At 36.5% G+C, this 6,267-nt stretch overlaps 1 pseudogene; it reads left to right on the forward strand.

Moving 5' to 3' along the window:
* Window positions 1-1,717: 1,717 nt before the first annotated feature.
* LOC149147747 (E3 ubiquitin-protein ligase WAV3-like) lies at window positions 1,718-3,549 on the forward strand (annotated as a pseudogene).
* The last annotated feature ends 2,718 nt before the right edge of the window (window positions 3,550-6,267 follow it).

The following is a 6,267-nucleotide window of genomic DNA, read 5'->3' on the forward strand; positions in this document are numbered from 1 at the left end:
CCCACATCTATGAGCACTTATGTAAGTCATGGGCTCTCTTTTATGCATATTAGTGGTGATAGTCCCCTAATCTTGCACTGATCTAGGGGCAAGGGGCGTAATTTGAATGATCTGTCTCTGGAACATAGTCAAAAGATATTATTTTCAAGAAAAATATTGAAATGAATAGTTGTTGGTAAACCATTGATTTTTCAAAAATGGGAATGAATTTCTTGTTCCAGTGAGCATTCTTTATCTTATCTCTGATTCCATGTTGGCCTTGCATTTCTAGGTAGTTCCACAACATTGTTAGGCTTGGTGAAAGTCAACAGGATCTTGATGAGTGAATCCTGACTTAAATTGCCTTGAATAGTTTCATGAATCCTGACAAAAAGTATACAACATATATTTTGATTTCTATAAGACATAAATTAACAAAGTACTCAAAAAAAAGTAAAATCATGTGTTTTCAATCTTGACATATAACCCCAAGATTTAGCTACATATGATCAAATTTTTTCTCATTGTTTGTTTTGATTCCAAAATCAATAACTTGAACACCTTTATGTGACTCATAATTTATTTCCTACCAATGGCACTTGTGATTGTGAGCAATGACAAAGACTAATTGGTACAACTGTGATGTCATGAGCAGGAAATCAACCGTGAAACTTCTTAGAAGATTATAGTCTATAAAGACAGTTTTTGCCCCCCACTAATTATAAAATGTTATAGCATGAGAAACAAGAACTCTTTCTTGAAAATTCAACATGGAAACAAACTTTAGAGAAAATTGATATTGTTCACACCACCATAAATGGTAAACCCGATCCAATTGTGGTTCCTAGTTCTGGAATGCTTGTCTATAAAATACTCTGTGCTCTTCATGGTTGCAGGTGACATACTGGCTAGATGCAACATGTGTTCGAATGAAGCTCGATTATTTATCCAAGTCATGCGCAAGTCTTAACCTCATCATATATTTGAAACCCAACATTGTAGACACATGACTAACATTAGACACAATAAGTGAAAGCTCCACAGATTAGAATACAATTTATAGAAATGGAAATCTGATATTGAATATTCCCTTTATCCTAGTCATGACACATTATTCTTCATATTCATAAATCTAGGATTATTCTTGATATGAAAACTAAGAGGGCTATTGTGATTGAGCATACACAATATTTTATCATGAGGTGATTGATATGCACTGATCAACATATTTGGAGAAGAGAAATCTTAGAGCTAGAGGGAAGGCTTCAGAAAGGGCCACCAAGCCATTGACCACATTTTCACTTTACAAGCTATCATTGAAGAAGCTAGAAAAAAAACAATGCCAAGCCTTTTCCTTTGTTGTTGTTGTTTTCTTTTTTACTCTCGGTTTTAATGGATGGTCAAGATTGCTTGGAAATTGGAAGAAAAGAAAAGGAGAGAGATACTAAAATTTAGTATTGTGCTTCTTAGAGAACCCATTCTATTTGAAATAAATGTCTCTTGACAAAATGATAGTCATGTTTAGCTTAGAGCAATTCCTTTTTGTGGCCACATCTTATCACTTTTTCTCTCCAAACATTTCGGGTTGATTAATTTTCTCAGCAAAAATTACCATGAAAATCTAAAATTCTTATCTCTTTGGTTAAAATTTCCTACTGTGGTATGAGTTGTTTTGAAGAAATTGTAAAACTATGGTTTTGTGTATATAGATCTGGTGCTCTAATGTATAAATTTTATGATGCAAAAAAAATGTGCAATATGTCTTGATGCAATGAAACCAAGCCATGGTCATGCCTTATTTACTGCAGAGTGTTCCCACACTTTCCACTTTGCTTGCAGTGTTTCCAATGTGAAGCATGGAAATAGGGTATTTCCATTTTGTTGAGCCAAGTGGAAAGAAGTTCACTTACAAGGGATTTATTCAGAACCACTGTGTTGCAGAGCACGAATAAGTTCTTTGAATTGGCCACAAAAGCAAGATCATTGGACGACAATTTTACCCCATCTTCCACTTGCTCATCCTCCACATCCTGAAGCTACAAGTGTTACAAAGCCTGCTGTTTTTGCTGATGATGAGCCATTGGAGTATCAGTCAAGTGCAGATAATGGGTCAGGAAGGGAAAATGGGAATGAAACTACTTTGGTTGAAATTGAGATAGAAGTAGGAAATTCACAGGCTACAAATTTAAGAGGAAAATTGGCACAAGGAAGTGGAGGGCTTCAAGGCAAAGAAGTTGATAGTACATCTGTATAGTTAAAAATGTTTCCTAAGTTTTCTGCAATTCCATGCTTAGTTTCGTCAAAAGTTCAGTGTCCTAGTACATCTAAAAGCTCCATGCTCTAGTGCAAGACAACAAAAAATCCAAAGAACTTGGAATACTGGAAATCCATCCCAAATCCCTGATATACCCATAGATCGAGTCCCTATTGATCTTGTAATTGTTCTTGATGCTAGTGGAAGCATGGAAGGCATAAAACTGGCACTATTAAAGCATGCTATGGGCTTTGTGATTCATAATCTTGGCCCCATGGACCACCATTTAGTCATTGCCTTCTCATCAACTGCTAGGTGTTTGTTTCCCCTACGACGTATGTCTGAGGGGGGTCGATAGTTTTCTTTGCAAGTAGTGAATGGCCTAGTGTCCATCGGTGGAACCAGCATTGCTGAAGGATTAAAAAGGGTGCCAAAGTGCTGGAAGACTAGCATGAGCAAAATCCTAACTATAGTATCATTTTACTCTCAAATGGGCAGGACAGTTACAATGTGGGAAACCATATACAGGTTTCCATTTTGTCAAATTCTAGGAGGGTTTTTGATTATCAGTCCTTGTTGCCAAGATTAATAAGGCAACCTGCAGAGTAGCATAACATACAAATCCATGTACACACTTTTGGATTTGGGATGGATCATGATTCGACATCCATGCACTCCATATCAGAGACTTCTGGTGGCACATTTTCCTTCATTGAGATAGAAATTATCATTCAAGAATATTTTGCACAATGCATTGGTGGTTCACTCAGTGTGGTGATTCAAAATATCCAGGTTATTATCACATGTGCTAGTTCAGGAGTGAAATTGAGTGCCATAAAATCATGAAATTATGTAGGAAATATTCTAGATGATCAGCGGAAGGGATTGTAAAGATTGGAGACTTGTATGCAAAGGAGGAGAGGGACTTCTTGGTTCATGTTAAGATTCCTCTATTTAGAAAACTTGAGGAGAGAACTACTGTTATTGAAATGAAAATGTTAATGGTTATTTCTTCTTGCAGGGATCCTATTTCACACGAAACAATTCAGACACTAGTGACAAAACTATCTATTCGATGTCTTGAATATGTTAGCAACAATGAACAGGTTGTCTGTCTTGAGGTTGATGAGAAAAGAAACAAATTGTGCACTGTAGAATACATAGTAGAGCCTAGGGCACTGGCAGACATGGGTTATTTGACAAGTGCCCAACTTGTATTGGGGATCAGGAGAAGGGATTTGCAAGCATCCCAAGGCTTTATGGATCAGTTAGCAGCTGATTTTGTAAACTCGGTGGCTACTCTGACCTTATTCTAAGCGTTGAGGTGCTTAAACAAGGTTGCACACTTTTCCCCATCTTAATCAGGATTTACATTGAATCATGAGCCTGACTAGTTTCTAAAGGAGATGACACATGCCAATGAAGGGTGCATTTTACATCATGGTCTAATTACTTATTTTCATTGACTGATTTGGTCTTAATTACTTCCTATCTTGAGAGTCTTATGTCACAACTTGATTCATTGGCTTTCCCTTCGAAATTTGGGGTTGTTAATCTTAGTAAGGTTAGGAATACACTTTTTAGTGCAACCAAACATACTATGTCTTGGTTGCATTTCTCCAATAGAGGAGAACCAGTTAAGATCACCCCTACCTATTCTTATTAATTTATTTAGGTGTCCAGTTTTCAAGGCCACCTTTCAATTTGGGACCGGCTTCCCAAATGCGGCTATGCAAGGGATACACTTCCTTAGCTATTTTGGAAAATAAATTATTCCAATTTCATTTTCAAGACATACTTTAATGATGGCACTCTTTCACTATCTTGTTAGACCAATAGATCAAAGATATAATTAGCTCGAACTTGGGTGAGGCCAATTGAACACTTATTGAGAGATGATCATATGATGAATCAACCATCATGCACCACCATATTATTATATGTAAGAACATAGTCCCACATGCCATTATACAAGTTGATTTAGACCCCACACACTTCAACTAGAGACTTTGTTCAACTTACCTCTTACCTATAAAATCTTTGTAGTCTTGGTGATTTGGCCTTTGGAGAGGATAGGTACCCCTATATGGATCTTTTCTCTTCCAAGGAGATTGCTTCACATCCTTCTCAAAGCACATTGAGGAAAGAATGTTGTTATTTTAAAATTTTTGAGGTATCTACATTGTTGTAGTCTATAGTATTTTCACTGATCATCTTCCTCCCTACATGTCCTCTTTGAATCCCCCCCGTCTGCCTCCTTTGATGGTGGAACTCAATTGTGCAGTGGACAATATCTATAGGTAGTTAATTTAGGAAAAATGGACCTCCTTGTGCCACCCCCCCACTGAACAACCCTCTCATCCACTCAATCCTAAGTTGGGCTTCAAGGTTAATACCTTCATAAGAATCTTAGAGGTCATTCATATTCGACCAACATACCCACAATAGCATTGGTCTCATGAATTTAGAGATGAATTGGAAAATGAACAGGGAGAATTTACAAGAGTCCTAAAAGAAGCCTCTGATAGGTTGAGATAGTAGCCTGACTATTTAGTATGCACAAAAGACAATATGGAAGGATATTACAAAGCAAATCTAGGCTATAAATCAAAATGCTTTCCATCCTCATGATGTTGGAAGTGGAACCTTACGCTCCAAAAATAAAAATTTTCCTCTAGACGATCCTAGACTAATTTGGGATTACCTACAGAACGGGTCTTGACAAGGACCTGGTGTTTACTGTTCTTGTCCCTTTGGTGTTGCATATCATAGAATGATCATTGGTATTATCTCAGCAAGCTGGACCAAAAGTGGATGGTTAGTTGGAGGTTTAAAAGGCAGTGGAGTAGTGACTCGACACTCATCGGAGGGTTCCAAAGCCTAAATATAGTCTAAATCAGAGTTGCCTGAAGCGGGACCTATTCGGTTGAGCATCAAGGAGGGTTTCCAAGTTGCAGGGATTTGATTCTTGTCTCTGGATCCAAAGGAAACCATTGAGTTTGTCTTCCATTAAATCTGTGGAGAAGAAGTCATGTATAGGCTGGAAAAGACACTCCCTACAATTCATGATTGCCAACAATTCAAATCCTCCAATAAAAGGATGTAGTCTAGCAGGAGAAGACATATTGTGGTGAAGCCAACTCTGTAATAGGTTCAGAATTGACTTCTTAGACAGTGGAAAGCCCATGAATTGTAGGAAACATAACTAATTTAAGTTCTGACTCTTAGCTAGAGTAACTAATATTGTGTAATTTGGATTTACTTTGTGGTTTATAATTCTCATCAGTGAGGAACTGAAGTTGTTTGAATTGAATTTCATGTTATGACTCTGGGTTTTTATGATATTGAGTAGTGTATTGCCAAAAATTGTTGCACTGTTGTTTATTATTCCAGATACCTTTTTTCACTGTAATCACTGAAGGCAGTAGCAATTCAGAATTATAATTTACCCACTGTAATAGAAAAAGAAAGGTTAATTATCAAGAAATTCTAGGGTGAATTATCATAACACTGTATAGTAGTATCAGTGGTAGGGGTGCACTGTTGGATTTATTGTGTTAATATGTTGTACAAGAAGGAGAAATTTTGTTGAAAAGTAGGGAAAAATTACCCTAGCACATTACATAGAGGTAAAAAATTGAAATTTAAAATATGAAACCTGGAGGCCTGCAACATAAACTAGCTTAGATTATTTTGTGCTAGTATTCATGTAGATGGGGTTTCTTTTTATTAGCTTAATGTTGTTTTGTGCTAGTATTAATATAGATGGGGTTTCTTTGTATTAGCTTAATGTAAATATATAGAGATGTCTTTGAATTTCTATTTGTTTCTTTCTTTCTTGATGCTCCATAAGTTGCCTAAAGTCTTGATAGCTGTTTAGTTTTCCTTTTAACACTTATAAGTGATTTTATGCAATGGAATTCATGTTTTTCAAACATAGATACTAATATGAAGATCTTGTAATTTATTCAGGATATGAGAAGATGGCCTCTTCTTTAGGAAATGTGACAACAATTTCCATGTCTACCTCATTG

This window comes from Pinus tabuliformis, chromosome 9 (assembly GCF_031772625.1).
Source record: "Pinus tabuliformis cultivar Carrire ecotype Pingquan chromosome 9, CPIR1, whole genome shotgun sequence".
Taxonomy (NCBI): Eukaryota; Viridiplantae; Streptophyta; class Pinopsida; order Pinales; family Pinaceae; genus Pinus; species Pinus tabuliformis.